Genomic DNA, 22,179 nt, shown 5'->3' with positions numbered 1-22,179 from the left:
CAATCAAAACCTAATTGGATGACTTAAGCCCTAAGTACTTTGAGAACCTTCTGGAATAAGGTCTCTATGGCCGAAATTAAGATGGACTCTTCTTAATTTCGTCCATACCCTAATTCATAAGAATTCTCAACCCAATATTCAACTATCACACAATTGATAGTTCTAGTCCACTTTATTTAAATCATGTCTTTTAACCGTAATAACCTCTATCTTCATAAATCATCCTATCAAGTTGCTTTGGTGAAGCCAACCCAAAAGGACCGTGCACAGCCGAGTCAAGTACATAACAAATATAGTTATGGGCTTAGACATTAATCCAACAGTCTCTGACTTGGATAAGTCTAGTAACTATAGTGAAAGTACAATCCAATTTGAAATCATAGCTCTAAAAGACGTTGTCAAACTCTGTTCTTATCACTAACATGTCCTTTAGATAAAGGATCTTATAGTCCTACGTTGTAGATATCATACCGACAATTACATGGAAGATAGTTATAATTATTGTCTATCAGGTTGTTTCTCGATCTCTAATTTGTTTGACATAGAGCTTTAATTGAACACATCAACTTAGTCCTGACCGAGCTCAACACATAAGTCAAATCAAATCATCGAGGGTCCTAAATATGGCTTTTAACCTCTTAGTATAAAAGAAATAGATAAACTTCGACTTATATTCATTTGTCATTCACTCATCAAATCATACACAACAATGTGTTTTATAACATCAAGTTATTGATGTGTTTATACATTATCAATGTACTACCATCCTGCAAATAATAAACCATATATCTAGGTTTTAAGACCATATGTCATTATCGTTTTGCAATCACTCGAGATAAATTCCATGAAGTGATGCCATCAAGCGCGAGTCTAATACAATGTCTCAAATCTTATTCATAAGCACTCACAAATGTTGCAGAAAATTTTTGCTATGCCTACTACACTTTAGATAATCTATAAACCAATTCATGACAATCCTCTTTCCTAACTACTCCCAAAGTATGAGCGATTGTGGAACATTCGAATAATCATATTATTTCGGAAGTCAAAACATGAAAAGCGAAACAATAGGTAAATAATCAACATAAGACAGTAACATTACTTATAAATAATACTCCTTTATTTAATCATAAAATGTCAATTGCTTTTACCTATTACATGTTTCGAAGCTATCTAATCCAAGCTACTATCGTCCTTCAGACCAATGCTCTTAGCGTGCTGCAAGTCCTTAACCCTACCCAGTCCCTTCGTAAGTGGATCTGATGGGTTATCCTCCAGCGATACCCTCTTCTATACGAGGAGTCCCTCTTCCACCTAATGTCGAATAAAATATTATTTCATGTCGATATGTCGAGATCTACCATGATCCCTCTGTTCCTTGGTCAAGGCAACCATTCCTTCATTATCAATGAAAATCTCCATACGCTCTTCTAAGTTATAATATATTGTGATTGGATCCTAGCCTTAATATTACATTTGGGTGTTTTATTAAGGACTCTCTTGATGGGTTTTGAGCATTCTAACACTTCCTAAGTGTACATACAACCCTAATAACCTTGGATCTATGTTTGTCTAATTATCATGCAAAGTTGAATTCCAAGGCTATATTCCTCTCTAGCTGATAGCTTCATTTTATTTACTTATTTTTATAGTTTATTTTAGTACATTTCATTCGCATTTTAGTTAACTTTCATGCATATTTTCCCTTTTGTTATTTTTATGACCATTTCGGGGTACTTTCTAGTTTCTTGAGCATTATTGCAGATTTTCTTGGAAACTAGCGGGGCGGCACTCTTGCGAGGCGATTGGGCTTGAAGGGAATTGGAGATTTCATGCTTGATGGCTATGAAGGTGATTCATGGGGTGGACTTGTCAATTGCTTGAAGGCTTGGAAGAATTGAGCTTTAAATTTGAAAGATGCGGGGGAACATTCAAGCGTATGAAAATTATTAATCGGGCGAGTTCACGAGCTTTGGAGGACTTAGAGAGGTCAAATTAGGCTTAAAATGAAGAAAAACTTGAAGAAAATGGGCTAGGAGGTGATTGGATTCGACCTGGGCCAAGTGGGCTAAGCTATGGAGGCCCAAAACCTCAAAGATGCTACATCTAGGGACCACCCGCGCAACCCACCCGCGCAGCAGCACGCGGGTCGCGCAAGGCCCTGCAGGGGTAGTTTCGGAAATTCTTCTTTTGAGCTATTTGAGGAAGGTTGGTGCCCATCTTTTGCATACACTTGCACATCCGATTTTTGGAGATTCTCTCTGGAGTTTTTGAGACTTTTGAAGGCCAAGAACCCTTGAAGAACATCATATTTTTACCTCTTGATTCTTGCTTAATGTTTGGTACAAATTTCTCTAACTTTGTTTCTTTGTGTTTAGCCATGCTTGGCTAAACTAATCTTGGTTGACTTTTGTTTAATCCTTTGAACTTTTGTTGAATGTTGAAGAATCCATGAACATGTTCTTGAATCTTTATGGAAATATTTTGTGTTTTAACATCTTATCATTACTTGTATGTTTTAGTTCATGAGTTTAAATGTGTTTGTGGTGATTAGTTGGCTAATTTCTTGATTAAGTAAAGGATCCTCAAATTAGCAAGCAACAAATGATTTTTGTGTTGATTTTACTTCACACAATCATAAAAACATTTCCTCCAACATGGTGGTGAAAGCATTTGACCCCTCTTGGATTTGGTGACTTTTTGGTTCTTAATGCTAGTTGACTTTCACTAATTACATGCTACTTGGAATTAGATACTTTGACTAAGGAAATTGTTATGAGCTTCTCTAGCCATTTCAACAATTAAGAAAAGTCTAGGTAATCTCAAGCTCCTTGGATTACTATAGCCAAATTGAGGATTTAAAACAAGTATTGCACCATTGAATTCTAATGATATGTTCATCAAAAGTCAAAGTGAGAAAACTTTAAGTCAACCATCTTTCCCTTATTGATTTTACATCAAATTCTTATTTTTGTTGCAATTGTCTATTTAAATCATAGTTAATTCTAGCTTGTTTCAAGTATTTCAAAACATCAAAACCCCCATTTTCAATTTATTGTCATATTCCAAGTATTTTACAAAGAGATTTTTCATAGAGTTATCAAATTGAACCAGTCTCCGTGGATTCGATCCCTTTACCACTATACACTATTTTGGTGTGTAATAATTAGGGTTATTATTTGTGTTGGCCTCGACAACCACCAAATTTTTGGCGCCGTTGCCGGGGATTGGTTTATTTTTAATCAATTTGTTTCTCTATGCCTAGATCTCATTGTGCAGGTACTCAAATTTAAATTCCTGAAATTAAAAAAAAAAAAAAAGAAGTATGGTTCGGAGATGAACACTCCTTGCACCGAAGAGCGACTTTCTGAGCTAGCTCAGTTAGTTATGATGATTGAAAGTGACCAAAGTGTGCAACCCACACCTCTTCTTTGCGATTTTTGTGCCCAAAATGGACATCATTCCGACATGTGTTCATATTTACAAGGAGAATGGGGAGACGTGCAAGAGAAGGGAAGCTACTATTTGTCAAACCAATCGAGTTATGATCAACCTCAACATGATCAATGGTGGGACAACAACCAAGTTTAGGGAAATAACCAATACCAAAACCCATACCAAACTTGGGGAAATAACCAATACCCACCAACTCCACTGTTCCAAGAACCCTATCCTTACCCTCCTCAACAAACTGAAACGCCAAGCATGTCCTTAGAGGACATTGTTAAAAGCATTGCCACTTCTACCCAAATTTTTCAGGAAACAACCCAAGCTAGCCTCAAAAGCTTAGAGCAACAAATAACACAAATTGCTCAATCAATTAGTTTAATGGAAGCTCTAGACAAATTACCATCCGAAAAGAGCCCATCGCATAGTGCATGTTCCATTCCTTTGAATGATAAGAAGATTTTTGATGGCCTAAGAGTGTTATATGAAGAAGAGGAAGAAGAAGTAGAAGTGGAAGAGGTTGTCAAAGAAGAAGAAGAAATTGAAAAAGCTGACAATGAAACTATAGAGGAAGTGATAAGGGTTAATGAAAGAGAGGTTGAGCCGCCCACTACCATTAAGAAACTAACTCCATTGGTAGACCAACCACAAGAGATGGAAGCGATAAATTTGTCGGACTCTTCAAAGGATACGTATCACAAGAAAGAAGACGCCCAACCGGTCACCTACTCAAAAACCATGTCAAAGAAGGAAGAGTTGGTCACCTTAATAAACAAGTACAAGAAAGAATATGGTTGGATGATTGCTATTATCAAAGGTCTGAGTCCGGTATGGTTCTCCCGTAAAAAGAAAGTCAAATACAAGAAAAGAGTCTCAATGGAGGTGTGGAAATTAAAAAATGTCGACACGGGGAAAATTTACAAGGTTAATGGACATCGATTGAAGCCATTCAATGAAGTTTTTGATTCAAATGTCCAAGATGTCGTCCATTTGGACGCCCCAAAGTGTTAAAGTGAAGTTTGGAGGCGTCTCGCCAAAGACGTTAAAGAATGGCATTTTTGGAAAGCATTGTGTTTTTGTGTTTTTAATTTGAATAAATGACTTTTGAAGATGCTTTTGGGATTCAAAAGAATTGTTTTTGAAGAAATCAAGAGTTTCTAGGTTTTTGGGGCCTTCCAAAACGAGAACGGGTGAAAAACGAAGAAAAATGAAGCAAAAATGAAGATCAGGATCAGGGGGTTGCGCGACCCGCGTGCTGTTGCGCGGGTGGGTTGCGCGGCCAGGTGTGATAAAGCGACATTGGCCCAAGACTTAACTGCAAGGTCTGCGCGGCCCGCGTGCTACACTGCGCGACCCGCGCACTGTGCTGGGCAATTTGGGCTATTTTTGGCTATTATTTGACCAGGTGTTGACCAAAGGTTTTAATGAGTTGACCTTTTGACTTTTCTTGACCAACATTGACCGAAATTGACCCTTTTTGACCCATAGATTAAAATGTTCAGCTTCTCTTCTTCTTCATTTAATCATCTTGATCTCCCACTCCATTCCTCTCATATAACCTTCCAGCACCCACCTCGCTTGAAAATTCAAGATTGGCGGAGTTCTACCGGTCGTAATTTCACGAAACCACCGCCACAGACATTTCCCGCCGCCCGACCCTCCGATTTAGGTCCTTTCCGCCCTTTCCTTAAGCATTGAGGACAATGCTTGTTCTTAAGCTTGGGGTGGGGCATTTCCCTTTTTTTTCTTACTCTTTTTCATGCATTTTTAGTTAGGTTGCATAACATATTAGTTTAAGTTAATTTGCATTCATTTTTTTTTTTATATAAAATTTCAAAAAGATTTTATTTTCTTCTTTTCTACTTTTTATTTTTGCATAACATTTAGCTTAAGACATTAGCATTCATGCATTTTTGTTGTCTGTTTATTCTCACCTCTCTTGGATGCCATGGAACAGGTTCATAGTTATTGTATCATTATTGGTCCAGGATCTTGTTGCTATCTCACCCATCGAACCGGGACCACTAGCTGCAGTTTGGGATTTCATACTTGGGATCAGATGCTGGTAGCTTAAAGGGGTAAGTGATCATGGACAGGTAGTTTTCATGAAGAATTATGCATACAATACTAACAACTGTAGGATATACTATAGCAATGGGTGTTCTTAGCCTTGCGGTCACTACCGCAGAGAGGATCACACTTGATCATGTTTGAACTGTTAGGATGAAGCATTGGTGCTTGTCCCCGAGTAGAATCCATATCCGGTCTCTTTACATCACCATATCTTTTTGCGATTTTCTTAGAATTTAGAGAGTCTTTTAGTCCACATTTGGACATTTTCATTATCTTTGAAAAACCACAAGTTTGAAAAGGAGCTTACACTACATCTTTATGCTCCACACATGATCATTTTCACACTTAGGCCATTCGGATTATATCATTACCCTTTCGGTTCCACCTACACACCTTTGGGAACCAAATTTTGAGTCAAAGGGTTTTCTCATCAAAAAAAAAAAAACAAAAAAAAAAAAAAACAAAACAAAACAAAAACAAAAACAAAATGAAGCATGCAAATTTTCAGTTGCAACTATCTTAGATAGGTGGCCGGTTCAATTATTGAACAAATTTTCCAACATCTTGGTCACCCGACGTTTGATATTCATTTGTATAGGTCTGTTTTATTGTATATAGATCGAGTTGTTATTTTTTTCTTTTCTTTTCTTTCTCACAAATTGGTGATGTTAGAGAGACTGTCGAGTCGGATACTACGGGAGGTTTGGGCCAACACTAAGTGAACTGATTCCTACAATGGTGCCCGAGCGATTAAACCTAGTTACACATGAGAGAAACCGGCAGATCAGAGTGTGCACTTAAAGAAGAGCTCCACCCGAGCCCATCCAGTTGCTTTCTCCCTACTACAGATGTTCTTCATTGTATACATGTTCCATTGAGGCTACGACTGCTCATCCCTCCTTACTCACCTAAAGGAGTTGTCCTGGCTGTGGTTTATGGTTCCATTGTCATCGGATGAAAAAGTTGTGAGATAGCAGCGAAATCAATTCTGACCATGTTGACTAACGTCGAACAGGTTCCATGGTTCTATCCATTCTTTTTATTTCTAGGGTAGTTCATCCCAAGTTCATTTAGTCTTGTCTTACTTGAGGACAAGTAAGGTTTAAGCTTGGGGTGATTTGATAGCTTCATTTTATTTACTTATTTTTATAGTTTATTTTAGTACATTTCATTCGCATTTTAGTTAACTTTCATGCATATTTTCCCTTTTGTTATTTTTATGACCATTTCGGGGTACTTTCTAGTTTCTTGAGCATTATTGCAGATTTTCTTGGAAACTAGCGGGGCGGCACTCTTGCGAGGCGATTGGGCTTGAAGGGAATTGGAGATTTCATGCTTGATGGCTGTGAAGGTGATTCATGGGGTGGACTTGTCAATTGCTTGAAGGCTTGGAAGAATTGAGCTTTAAATTTGAAAGATGCGGGGGAACATTCAAGCGTATGAAAATTATTAATCGGGCGAGTTCACGAGCTTTGGAGGACTTAGAGAGGTCAAATTAGGCTTAAAATGAAGAAAAACTTGAAGAAAATGGGCTAGGAGGTGATTGGATTCGACCTGGGCCAAGTGGGCTAAGCTATGGAGGCCCAAAACCTCAAAGATGCTACATCCAGGGACCACCCGCGCAGCAGCACGCGGGTCGCGCAAGGCCCTGTAGGGGTAGTTTCGGAAATTCTTCTTTTGAGCTATTTGAGGAAGGTTGGTGCCCATCTTTTGCATACACTTGCACATCCGATTTTTGGAGATTCTCTCTGGAGTTTTTGAGACTTTTGAAGGCCAAGAACCCTTGAAGAACATCATATTTTTACCTCTTGATTCTTGCTTAATGTTTGGTACAAATTTCTCTAACTTTGTTTCTTTGTGTTTAGCCATGCTTGGCTAAACTAATCTTGGTTGACTTTTGTTTAATCCTTTGAACTTTTGTTGAATGTTGAAGAATCCATGAACATGTTCTTGAATCTTTATGGAAATATTTTGTGTTTTAACATCTTATCATTACTTGTATGTTTTAGTTCATGAGTTTAAATGTGTTTGTGGTGATTAGTTGGCTAATTTCTTGATTAAGTAAAGGATCCTCAAATTAGCAAGCAACAAATGATTTTTGTGTTGATTTTACTTCACACAATCATAAAAACATTTCCTCCAACATGGTGGTGAAAGCATTTGACCTCTCTTGGATTTGGTGACTTTTTGGTTCTTAATGCTAGTTGACTTTCACTAATTACATGCTACTTGGAATTAGTGACTTTGACTAAGGAAATTGTTATGAGCTTCTCTAGCCATTTCAACAATTAAGAAAAGTCTAGGTAATCTCAAGCTCCTTGGATTACTATAGCCAAATTGAGGATTTAAAACAAGTATTGCACCATTGAATTCTAATGATATGTTCATCAAAAGTCAAAGTGAGAAAACTTTAAGTCAACCATCTTTCCCTTATTGATTTTACATCAAATTCTTATTTTTGTTGCAATTGTCTATTTAAATCATAGTTAATTCTAGCTTGTTTCAAGTATTTCAAAACATCAAAACCCCCATTTTCAATTTATTGTCATATTCCAAGTATTTTACAAAGAGATTTTTCATAGAGTTATCAAATTGAACCAGTCTCCGTGGATTCGATCCCTTTACCACTATACACTATTTTAGTGTGTAATAATTAGGGTTATTATTTGTGTTGGCCTCGACAACCACCACTAGCATACATGGGGAATAATTTTTAACTTGAATGAAAGATAGAATAACTTACCTTGTTGTTGCTTATGTTCCTTGAAACCTTGTGAGCCTAGCACCCCAAGTGTGATGCCTCAAATGCTTCACACAACACCAAATGATCTTGGAAAGACTTTTGAGAGAATACACACTTCTTAAAATCGGCCTAGCCCTCTTGTTTCATATGTGTAGCCGATTTTGGTGGAGATTAGGATTCTTATATAGTGTTGACACATCTAGGGTTACACCATGTAAACCCTAATGTGTCATGACTCTTCATTTCCATTACCCATGGGTTTGTAACTCCCATGGAGCATCCATAGAGCATCCTATGGGTGGAACCCAAGTTGATAATCCGTGGAGCCTCTTAGCCCACTATACAAGATATGGAGGATTTACATAATCAACCTATATATTTAATTAGTTATCTTTTTGATCACTTAATTAATTCTAAATTAATTCTGGATCAAACTAATCAAATAATAGTATTAATATATTATAACTTATAATATATTAATAATCTCCAAGTGTTACTTCTCTCATTTAGTCTATCCAGTTGCATAGTGCCATGCAACCCAAATGGACCATGCCGGGTCGGGTCAAGTACATACAAGAAATAGTTATGGACTTAGACACCTTATCCAACAGTGTCCCACTTGGATAAGTCTAATAACTATTACTGCAAGTATGACTTCAGAAACCGATCGGCAATCATAGCTCTTTTCAAGGTTTCTCGGAACTGAGAAGATGATGGTACGCCATTTAAGATAAGTGATCATATAATCCTCTGTTCTAGATATCAGTCGGTAAAATTCAAGGAACAATGTCTTACTTATTGTCCAACAGTTTGTTTCCCGATTTCCGATTTGTTTGACAAAGAACTTAATTGAACACATCAACTTAGTTTTGACCGGGCCCGGTACATAGGTCAAAACAAAATCATTGAGGGGCCCAGATATCAGCTTCTAATCCAAGAAGGAACAGATAAACTTCGACTCATACGTTTGTTCTACCACTCATTGAATTACACACAAAAGCATGATTTATAACATCGAGTTACCAATGCGTTTTCGTACAATCAATGCATAACCAACTTGTAAGTAACAAATCATATCTCTAGGTTTGAAGACTTATATGATATTACCGTCTCACGATCACTCAAAATAGAATTCCATGAAGTGATTCCAGTGAGCGTGGGTTGAGTCCAATGCTCAGAACTTATGAGCACTCATGATTGTTGTAGCCCTGTCTAACAACTTAAACCTCTGCAACCAATCATGACAGTCTTAATTCATACCTACTTCCGACATATGACCGACTGTGGAGGTTTGAATAATATGTTATACCAAACAAAATTATTCTGGAAGTCAAAACATGCAAAAGAAATATAGTAAACGATTGACAAGAGATAGCAACACTTTACTCATAAATAAAACACCTTTTATTCATCATCTAATGACAATATACTCTGATTCGCAAGTTGAATCAACCACTGCCTCTTGCTTGGAACTCTTCCAAGAAATTGCTCCTCCGTTTAGGGTAAAGACCCAGCCTGACTCAGAGCGGAAATTATCCCTATCAGTCTGGAAGCTAGCATCACTATACCCTACAACTCTCAAGTCATCACTCCCACTGAGGGTAAGGACCCAATTCTTAGTCCTTCGTAGGTACTTGAGGATATTCTTTACCGCAGTCCAGTGTGCCTTTCCAGGGTTCCCCTGATACCTACTAACCATGCTCAGGGCAAAGGCTACATCAGGTCGAGTACACATCATAGCATATACATGATCGATCCTACAACCGAAGCATAAGGTATTCGACTCATTTCTGCTATCTCAGCCTCAGTGCTAGGGCTTTGTGTCTTAACATTATCAATTAGTAATTTAAGACTAATTGAGTGCATATATGTGTGATTATATGTTCATTAGGATCGTAGTGTGTGTACAAGTCCTTACTTGATGCCTAATAATCCTACACCGTTCAGTTCATGCAAACCACCATCTATAGGTGAGTTCATACCCCTAAATGAATATTTTAAATGTTTTTAAATGATTTAATGGGGGGGGGGGGGCATACAAGTAGAAAACAACATGTTATTAAATCACTAATATGTATTTTATAACTGTGTTTTCATCCAGCAGATTTCACATACTACAAAATGTGATGCATGAAATGGTTTTCCATCTTAAAATACGTTGATAAAAAAAGTATTAGTTTTGAAATGTTTATTAACATGACATCCAGTCACTCTTAATTATCATTCAAAACTCTTAGATACCTTGGAAAACCATTACATTTACCTTCTTGAACATACAATTGCCTTTCAATTAATTATCATAGGGATAGTTAGAAGATACAAAACAATATTCCTATTAAAAGGAATTACACAAGAATCAGTTCATTCATGAGTCTATACTAGTATATTACATGATACATGAGTACATTTATCTAGGATTACATGTTACATAAGTACGTTTTCAAAGATACATTTATCTGAATACGCTTACATGAATTCCATACATGAGTACTGTTACATAGATACATTATCCTGTATTCACTTACCTGGATACTTGTACCTAGAGTTATGTGGAAGATTTATCCATACCTTCTGTGTAAATTTTCCTACCTATCCCTGTTTGACGGGTTGTCTAGATGGGACTAACCATTCCGGAACCCAGCTGTTAGCACCACTGGGTGATGAACATCCACGGATGTCTATGGTTATCACTTATAATAGATAGATTGATATCAGAACTAACCATTCCTCCATCCTGCTATTGCAAAAGATGATGAGATGAAGATGTTCGGATGATTATTAGGTTACCACATATATTAGGAGTCGGCTACAGGACTAACCCTTCCTCCAACCTGCTGCTGCTATAGAGGACAATTGGAAAAACTTCGGATGTTCATTAGGTTATACATATCACTTACTGTGATGGTGTGTTAGTCCTGGTGTCCAGGGATAACACTTACATGGATATATTTTTCCTATTTACTTTATTTTGTGATATATTCACATAAACGATGAATTAGACGAATATCTGTTTGTAGTAGTCAAAAAAAAGGAAAAACTATCATTTTACTTACAAAACATTTGGGTCTTGGTAGAAGACTACATTGTCATAAAAAACATTCGGGTCTTGGTAGAAGACTACATTGTCATAACAAAACATTCGGGTTTAGGTAGAAGACTACATTTCATACTAGTAGGAAATAAGGGATTTCTTAGGGTTTTTCATACTTATATCGACTGTCTTACTTATAGGTTTTACATGACATTCATAACAGTTTTTCAAAGCAAGACAATGACACTTAAATACTTATGAATTCACCAGCTTTAACGCTGATACTCTCTTTCAAAATAACTTGTATTCTCAGGTCACCCGTAGATAGGTACGATAGCCAGGTTTTGAGAAAACGGAGCACTGACAAGACTCGTCTTTTATTTTGATTATATATTTTTGGTGTCTTATTACAATGAAAGAACACACATGTATTAAAACTTTACTTATAATGCAATGGATGATGTTGTTGCTTGTTTACTATTTTACACTATTGTGATACTGTACATGTCGTCCTCCACCCCTGAATGTTTCCACCGTTCGTGGTTTTGGGGTGTGACAGATTGGTATCAGAGTGTTGTTTATAGTGAATATAGTATATCAACCCATAAAAGATATACTAACTATAAATACATTGGGATTAAAACATTCTATCTAAGAGCTATACTTGTAAATAATAAAATATTAAATAAGTATACGTGCCTGCATTCATACTAAAATCAGTGTCACAATGACAAAGAACAAAAGTATTACGATTGTTGAATATCACAAGTAAGCCTAAGGATATATGGTCAGTCTTAGGAATGGCATAGCCTGATCAACTATGTTGGTCCAAGGAGTGATTAACATATGCCCAAGAATGGTTGTGATGTGGCAACAAGTCTAAAAACTTACCAACACAACCATAAAGAAATACCATAGGGGTAGTTGGTCTTACTGTAATTATCTTAGTCCGTTCATCTGATTAGCTATTTCTCATATCTCTTTTCTCGCGTAGATTTTAAATGGTTGGATTTCACCACAACGATCTGTACTTCCCGAACCAAGGCAATGCTGGTTGGCTAGAGGCAGAACCAGAAGATGATCACCAAATCCCTATGGATGATCACCATGCTGAGAGTTTTTCCGATAGTTTAGACTCAGAGCCTGAAGTCAACAACCTGCCCCCAGCTGCTCAAAACCCAAACTTGAACCCCTGTCCTGCATTTCAAGGACCCACACCTCTGTATCCCACTAACTTGAATACATGAAGTCATGAACAGGGTCAACCCATTCCCTACAATGGAGACCAAAGTTTCTACAACCTCAATGAAGGAGGGTCTGCTGATAGAGTCCTACCAATCATGGTGCGTAGGATTTCTCAGAACACGATAATGGATCAGGAAATTGTCAATCAAGTCTTGGAAGTTGATGCCAACTCTGGTGTTAACATTGTCCACATTTGCCAACTAGAGTCTGCTCATGAAAGGACTCTGGTCCGCAATGCAAATCTGTAGAGGGAACTTGCTAAAACTCGAGCTGAAGTTAGAGAATTTTGAGCTCACCAAGCGAGAGCGGACAGGTGTATAAGGGACATAGAACGTCTATTGTCGGGATCAAGAACTCATGCTAGCAGTTCACGTCGCCAATAGAATCTCGACGACTCATCTTTTTGATATAACCTAGTTTATGTAAAACTTTGGTCTAATTTCCTATCTTTATAAATCTTAGACCTGTTAGGTCTTGATCTAGTCTTAATTATGTCAAAATTTTCCATCTTGGTTGATGTAAGGCCTATTTCTAGGCCATTTTTCCCGAACTTGTTACATCTGTAATTCCAGTATTGTTAACAGATATCTAATGATATGGAAATTATTATCCAAATGTTGTCATCTTCATTTAGTCATTCTATTTATTCTGTTGTTGGGCTATGGGGAGTTAGTCCACGAGTCACATTCATTATTCATTTATTCTCATCCATATTGTCATCTTTTAAACGTATAGTTAAAGATGCCACCTCGCAGAAATCCCAGGTGTAACCCAAACAACGAAGCACCGATACCACCACCTCCACCACCACCTGAACCTCTTCAACCACCTAACCCCTTTGATGCCAACATGTTCCAGGCAGCTTTCATAGTAGCAGTTGCAGTTGTTGTGTCAGCAATCAACGCCCCTATCCCTAGTGGATCGGGAACAGGTGCACCTCCGTCGAACCACGGCGAAAGCCATGGACACCCTCGGGAATGTACCTATAAAGACTTCATTAATGCCAAACCCCACAGCTTCAACGGAACTGGGGGTGTTATGGTGTTGAGACAATGGATTGAAAAGATGGAATCCGTCTTTCAAATCTGCGCTTGCCAGGAGGGCAACAAGATCAAGTTTGCAGCATGTACCTTCTCTGACAGATCACTAACATGGTGGAACGGCCATGTTAAGTATCTGACTTTGGTGGTGGCGTATTCCATCAGCTGGGAAAAGTTGAAGGACATGCTGATGAAAGAGTACTGTCCTCAAGGCGAAGTACAAAAATTCGAGCAGGAATTCTAGGGTCTACAAATGGTTGGATCCGATATCACGACCTATACAAATAGGTTCAGTGATCTGGCAAAGCTATGCCATGATATGGTTGCTTTCGAGAGCAAGAAGATAGATAGGTATATCTGGGGTTTGTCACCCCAGATCCAGACAAGTGTGTTAGCATCTAGGCCTATCACTTTTGATAGTGCCAAGGAACTAGTACAATCTCTCATAGATCACAGTAAACCTCAGAAACCAACAATCCCTAAACCCGTACCACAAAAGTCCAACCCCGACCACAACAGGAAGTGGTGGAATAAGAGGACAAGAGGGGCTTCGCAAGGATCCTCCAAGAAACAACAACTTGTGGCGATCAATGCTGCCACGGTGACTCCCATTGTCGATGTGAACCTCTTACCAGCGAAAACATATGTTGGAACTCTCCCGAGGTGCACCAAGTGTAATTTCCCCCACCATGGACCTTGCAAGGGAATGAAGTGCTCTAACTGCAACAGGAAGGGACATACAGTTCGTTTCTGCAAGACTCCAATAGCTCAGGCCGCCCAGGTTCCTAACGCCGGTATGGGCCAAACTTGCTACGGTTGTGGCGAAGTGGGCCACTACAAGAGGAACTGCCCTAAAGCGGGGATGGCTGGAGGAGTAGGAAGAGTTATGGCCCTAGGCCACGAGGAAGCGGTAGCTGATCCTACGATAGTTATTGGTACATTTCTCCTCGATAACTCATATGCTTGCATACTTTTCGATAGTGGAGCAGAGAAAAGTTTCGTAAGCCACAAATTTGCACACCTGCTTAAACAAAAACCATGTGCAATACGTAGGTTGTAATTTAACTTTAGATGGCCATACTTTCAAGATAGATCTCATGCCATTCCAAATTAAATGTTTCGACGTTATCATCGGCATGGATTCGTTGAGTCTTCTTCGCGCCGACATCATGTGCTTTAAAAAAGCAGTTTGTCTTAACCTTCCTAACAACAAAATCTTAGTTATCTATGGCGACAAACCTAGTACGAGCCTTTCCATCATTTCGTGCATTCAAGAACAAAAGTGCTTGCGAATGGAATACCATGCATTCCTCGCACACGTCGTCGATACAAGTCAAGAAGTGAAAGACATCCAGAACATCCCAAAGGTACATGTCACACCCCCGAACCAGACGGCGGAAACGTCCGGGGGCTGTCGTGACTCAATTGAATACCATAACATCGAATATATATGAAACATAACAACATTCGTCACCATTCATCAACATAGTACAACTAGTAGTGTTTACATAACATACATTGTTTAAACATTACATTCCCCAAAAATTAAGTTGTTTAATTCATACAAAAATAAACCGCAACCGTCACTGGATATGATTTCCCTTGATTCACTGGCTCCCTGAGAATACAAGTATTTTGAAAAACGTCAACATATGAAATGTTGGTGAGTTCATAAGTAGTGTTTGAAATCGAATGTTTGTATTGTTTGAAGAACCACCAGAAAATCCGATATTTTCTGAAAAGATAAGTTTCCGAAAACGTTTGTGAAGATCCATAGGTATGCTTGTTTGTTTCTATACTTGTAAAAAAAAATGTTCGTTTAGAATGTATGCATTTCAAATTTGTAAGTATTGAAAACCCTAGGAAAACCCGATGTTCTCCTAGTTCCTTGAATTACGTGATGTTACATTGAAACCATTGCATAGCGTATAGTGTCAGTCCCAGGCGACGTTGGAAGGTTTTCGAGCAGGATTATTTACTACAAACCCGCGTTACACAAACGCCCAGTTTATAGTTATACTAACAACTCCGAAGGCGTCGTCAATACTAATCGCGTTATCCAATCGCCCTGACTAGGTGAAGTCCCACATCCGAAGAGAAAGAGGTCACGAAGACCCCGGTAACTCCATTAGCCGGTTGGGGATAAAATGTACGAGGGGTCCCAGACCCGCCTCGCATGAAATGTAGACCTTACTAGCAAGACCAAAGGACCCTTGGGGACCGGTGGTATACAAGCCATTGAAAGTCCATTTACATTGTGTCGGATCGGTAAAACCCAACACTCTGTAAAAAAAATGTCTTCGGGCCTTAAGATCAGGTCATTGGGCTAGCTAGGCTCAACGAACAAGATTTTACACTTGTGGGGCCCAAAGATGGTACATAGACGTCTGTGCACACTCGCATGTGTATGTATAACCAAACGTTACTTGTATGAATTGTAGTGTCGTAGTGTTAGTAGTTGTAGATTTCTATTGGCTCGAGACCGAGCCAATTCGTTTAACAACGACTTTTGGTATTGTAATGTATTGTATTCCGTTGATAGTCGTGGTGCCATCATTTGATCAAATTGGGTATATTGAACTAGCCTTGAAATATTCCTGTTTTCAGCCCCTCATCATTTGTAAAATTTACATTTTCAACCCCTTATATTAAATACTTCCCGGTTTAGTCCTTAAACTATTTTTCTTGACATTTTAACACCAAAAATTATTGAAATTAATATTTTTCAACATATTTTTCATAAAAACAGTTTAAGTCCTTGAAAATGCAGTTTTCACGGTTTTAACCCCTTCTTTTCGCAATTTTTACAATTTTGGCCAAATTTGGAAAATTTTTGCAACTTTGGTCCTTTTTAAATTTAAAAAGCATTTTAAACCTTTGAAAAGGAGTTGGAACACTTATAGTCCACTGTTTTACAGAAAGTTACAGTTTTGGCCCTCCAAAACAGAAAAATTCGCATAATGGGCCTTATTGGGCCGAAAGTTACATTTTTAACCCATTAAGCTTAAAATTTATGTTTTTAGTCCCCTAAATGAGTATATTTCCAGAAATTTATTTATGAAAACTGTTTTGGCACACTTCATCCATCAGAATCTGTGACATGTCGATTTGGGCCCTTATTTTTGCATTTTTCACATTTTAGGCCCAAAATTTGTGTTTTTAACCCAAAGAAATTATTGCTAAACTACTTAGCCAATTTTTCTTGAAGCACTTTGTGTTTAGAAATATATTTGAAGTTAAAATCATGTAGCACAAGTTATATCTCGGTTTTGATGAGTTTTGAGGCTAGATCCAACATAAAAACACATAAAAGCATACATATAAGCATGGAAATCATACAAGGCATACAAACACATATAGATCTACACTTTCACTTGTATTCCCCCCCCCCACAAAACTCATAAAAACAGAAAATAGGGGGTATGAAGCTCACCTTGGGGTGTTGATTCGGTTTTGCAAGGAAAATGGAAGGAAAAATGAAGTGTTTTTGGCCTTGGCTCCCTTTGATGAAGATCTCGAGTTTTGAGATGGTTCTAGGGTGCAAGATCACGATTTTTGCATAGATTAGGAAAGGATTTTGATAACAAAAGAATTTAAACCATAGATCTATGCATAATCTTACCTTAGATGATGATTTACTTGCAAAATCCTCTTGGAAAGTCCCTAATTTTCGAGATTTTTGGAGAGGGGAGGAAGGAGAGTTCTTGAGTGTTCTAGAGAGAATTTGAGATATTTTTGGTGTGTGTGTGAGAGGATTCGGCCGAGAGTGGGAAGAGAGAAGAGAGGAAGTGATATTTGAAGTGATACATGCATGGAGGTATGTGATATGTGCCTAGAAATCCATTAGATAATAGTGAGGTGTCACTCACAAGTCAACATGCTTCCTTTCCTCTTGGGCTCATGCATTGGGCCGAGAATGGGGAGAGAAGAAGGAAAAATTGGGCTCTTTGCCCCTAAGCCCAACATTAGAGGTAGTTTAGGGTATTTATTGGCCTTATAAAATAAAATTGTGATTTTTATGCTTTATTAAGCTAGGTTAGGTTAAATTATGGATCAAAACTTGTGTTTTATTTCATTCTAGGTTCTACCTAGCCCAAAATATTGCAATAAACGAATGTGGGTCCAATTAGAACCCAATTAGGGTCCTAAACCCATGATAGTCCAATTTGGAAATTCATTGGTCCATTTGGATCCAATAAGGAAGTCCTAGTCCTAAATGGACTTAACAAGAACTTCTAGGGTCTCCAATTGTTTGATGACTACTTATAGTACTTGTATCTTGTATTTGATTGAAGTTTTTGATTCACCTGTACTTGAATGCATAGATTACATGGCTCAAAATTTATAGTTGTGACATCATCCCCCCGTTAGAGGGAATTTCGTCCCGAAATTCTGTTTGAAAGCTAGATTTGAGAAAACTAGAATAGGTGAGGGTACTTTTGCTTCATTTGATCTTCGCGTTCCCACGTGAATTCTGGCCCACGCTTTGCGTTCCACCGTACCTTCACGATCGGGATGCGACTCTGCTTAGTACGCTTCACCTCCCTGTCCATAATCTCGATTGGTTCTTCGACGAACAGGAGATTCTCATTGATTTCGATTTCGTCAAGAGGAATGACAAGGGTTTCATCTGATAGGCACTTTTTCAGATTAGAAACATGAAACACGGGGTGTACACCGTTTAGCTCTGTGGGTAGTTGTAGTCTGTATGCTACTGGACCTATTCGGGCGACGATTTTGAAAGGTCCAACGTATCGCGGGTTCAGCTTTCCCCGTTTTCCGAAACGTATAACCCCTTTCCAGGGTGAGACCTTCAACATTACTCGATCACCGACCTGGAATTCTAAGGGCTTTCGCCGTTTATCAGCGTAGCTCTTTTGCCGGTCACGCGATGCCTGTAATCGAGCTTTGATCTGGACAATCTTTTCTGTGGTCTCGCGAATGATTTCCGGTCCCGTTAATGCCCTGTTTGACGCATGTGTTCTTGCTAGCTGGGTGTCACCTACTTCAGCCCAACATAACGGTGATCTACATTTACGCCCGTACAGTGCTTCGAAAGGGGCCACCTTAATGCTCGAATGATAACTATTGTTATATGAAAACTCGATCAACGGTAGGTGGGTATCCCAAGACTTTCCGAAGTCTATCACACATGCACGAAGCATGTCTTCAAGCGTCTGAATGGTTCGTTCGCTTTGACCGTCCGTTTGTGGGTGATACGCTGTGCTCATATCAAGATGAGTTCCCATTGCCTTGTGGAGCGACTGCCAAAAGCGTGACGTGAACCTACTGTCCCTATCCGAGATGATAGATTTTGGCACTCCATGAAGTCTTACAATCTCTCGTAGGTACAAACGCGTCAGCCTCTCCATCTTGTAGGACTCTTTGATGGGCAGGAAATGGGCAGATTTCGTCAGTCGATCGATGATTACCCATATGGTGTCCAAACCGTCCGGCATCTTGGGCAGCTTGGTCACGAAGTCCATAGAAATCCCCTCCCATTTCCACTCAGGGATTGCCGGTTGCTGTAACAATCCGGAAGGTTTCTGGTATTCCACTTTTACCTTGGCACACGTAAGGCACTTACTAACATAAGTTGCGATTTCCGCCTTCATGTTAGGCCACCAATAGTGCTGCTTAATGTCCAAATACATCTTGTCCGAACCAGGATGAATGGAGTATCGTGTCTTGTGGGCTTCCTTCATAACGATCTCCCTGAATCCTCCGATCTTTGGAACCCAAATACGGTTCATGAAGTAGTATACCCCATTCTCTTTGACTTCCAGGTTCTTCTCCATTCCGCGTAATGCCTCGCTAGTTCTATTATCTATTTTCATAGCCTCTGCCTAGACTGATGCAATTTGAGCGGTCAGATGAGACTGAATGGTTATCGAGTGCGTTTTCGTACGGCGATTTGTGTACTCCTTCCGACTTAATGCGTCAGCTACCACGTTGGCCTTGCCTGGATGGTACTTGATCTCGCATTCGTAGTCGTTTAACAACTCCACCCATCTTCGTTGTCTCATGTTCAGCTCCTTCTGATTCAAGATGTGCTGGAGGCTCTTGTGGTCTGTGAAGATGGTGCACTTTGTACCGTACAGGTAGTGCCTCCAAATTTTTAGGGCGAAGACCACGGCTCCCAGTTCTAGGTCATGGGTTGTGTAATTTACTTCGTGCGTCTTTAGTTGACGGGACGCATATGCTATCACTCTTCCACGTTGCATGAGAACGCAACCTAAACCTTGATTTGACGCGTCACAGTAAACTACAAAATCTTCCGTTCCTTCGGGTAGAGATAGTACAGGAGCGCTACAAAGAGCTTTCTTCAAGGCTCGAAACGCAATCTCTTGTCGGTCTGTCCACTTGAATGGCACACTCTTTTGCGTAAGCAAGGTAAGTGGCTTGGCGATTTTAGAGAAGTTTTGGATGAATCTCCTATAGTAGCCTGCTAGGCCTAAGAACTGACGAATTTCTGTGGGCGTAGTCGGAGTTGCCCATCCTTCCACAGCTTTGACCTTAGAGGGATCCACATGAATTCCATCTTGGCTAACTACGTGACCGAGAAAATTCACGCTCCGTAGCCAAAACTCACACTTAGAGAGTTTGGCGTAAAGCCTTTCCGATCGCAGCGTCTCTAGGACTTTTCGGAGATGTTGGCCATGCTCCTCTTTGCTTCGAGAATAGACGAGGATGTCATCGATAAACACAATGGCGAAGTTGTCCAAGAACGGTCGACAGATTCGGTTCATTAGGTCCATAAATGCGGTGGGTGCATTTGTTAGACCGAAGGGCATTACGACGAATTCATAATGTCCATAGCGGGTTCGGAAAGCGGTTTTAGGGATATCTTCTTCTCGGACCTTGAGTTGATGGTATCCGGATCGTAGATCAATTTTAGAAAAATAGCTAGCTCCTTGGAGCTGGTCGAATAGATCATCGATCCGAGGGAGTGGGTAGCGGTTTTTAACAGTGAGTTTATTCAACTCTCTGTAATCGATGCACATTCTGAAAGATCCGTCCTTCTTCTTGACAAAGAGCACCGGAGCTCCCCATGGCGAGTAGCTAGGTCGGATAAATCCCTTGTCCAGAAGCTCACTGAGTTGGCTGGACAATTCCTGCATTTCAGCAGGTGCCAATCGATATGGTGATTTAGCGAGAGGAGTTGCTCCTGGGACGAGGTCGATTCGGAACTCAACCTGTCTCTCTGGGGGTACTCCTGGGAGATCTTCAGGAAACACGTCCGGGAATTCACACGCTACCGGAATGTCTTGGATGTTAATTTCTTCTTTGGTCTTGTCCACTATGTGGGCCAAGAACGCTAAGTTGTTCTTTCGCAGATGTTTTTGTGCTTTGATGCACGAGATAAGACGAAGATTCGTGCTAGGCTTGTCTCCGTAAATTACTAGGGTTTCGTGATTCGGGAGACGAAGGCGAACAGCCTTCTCGTGGCACAAAACCTCAGCATGGTGGGGGCTTAACCAATCCATGCCGATAATCACATCGAAACTCCTAATTGACACTGGCATCAGATCTATTCGTAAGACGTGTTGGTTAAGGGTTAGGGTACATCCAGTGTAGATTTCTCTAGTGGATTCGGTCTTCCCATTGGCCATTTCCACCGTATAGGTTTCATTCAGCTTTTGGGGTTGTTGTTTTAATAAGTGTTTAAACTTCTCGCTTACGAAACTTCGCTCCGCTCCGGTATCAAATAAGATGCATGCATAAGTGTGGTTTAGGAGGAACGTACCGGTCACAACTGCGGGGTCCTGAACTGCATCACTCTGACCCATAGTCAGCATTCTTCCTGCTCCTCTGTTTCCTGAGTTGTTGTTGTTAGGGCAATCTCGACGGAAGTGTCCCGTCCTTCCACACCCGAAACAGGTGTGACTAAGCCCTGCATTGTTGCCACCGGCATTGGTGTTGTTGTTATTGCGAGGGTTGTTGTTGTTCTGGTTGTTTCCCTGATTCTGGTTCTGAGAAGGATAAGTCATGCAGAACTTTGCAGTGTGTCCCCTTCGGTTGCAACTGGTGCAATGGAACTCCCTACATTCTCCTTGGTGATGGAAACCACACTTGTTGCATTTGGGATGAGTACCGGAATAGGGTCTTGAAGTGTTTGAAGCAGCTGAGGCTGGAGCATGTGGTGTGGCTGGAACCGGTGCAGTGACAGCGTTAACTGCCACTGTTTGCTGCTTTTTAGAGGCCTCGGGGCCCTGACGCCCCTTTCTCTTGTTGTTCCATCCTTTCTTACCATCACCCTCCTTTTTCTTCTCAGCCTCTACCGGTTTCTCGCCCTTTTTGTGGTTATGATCATATAACCTCTTTGCCAATCTCTTCGCACTGTCAAAAGTTTCAGGGTTCGCAGCTATCACATTTCCTTGAATGTGGGATGTCAGTCCCCAAATGAATCGTTCAATCTTCTTCTCCTCTGAAGTGATCATACCCGGGCACAACAGAGATACTTCGCTGAATCTCGATATGTAAGCATCGATGTTCCCATTCTGCACCGTGAGATTCCATAGTTCCTGCTCCATCTTCTGTATTTCGCCTCGGGGGCAGTACTCAGCCGTCAACATCTCTTTCATCTCTGCCCAGGGAAT

Source organism: Lactuca saligna, chromosome 3, assembly GCF_052625555.1.
Source record: "Lactuca saligna cultivar CGN05327 chromosome 3, ASM5262555v1, whole genome shotgun sequence".
NCBI classification, from domain to species: domain Eukaryota; kingdom Viridiplantae; phylum Streptophyta; class Magnoliopsida; order Asterales; family Asteraceae; genus Lactuca; species Lactuca saligna.
This window is presented reverse-complemented; position numbering follows the sequence as displayed.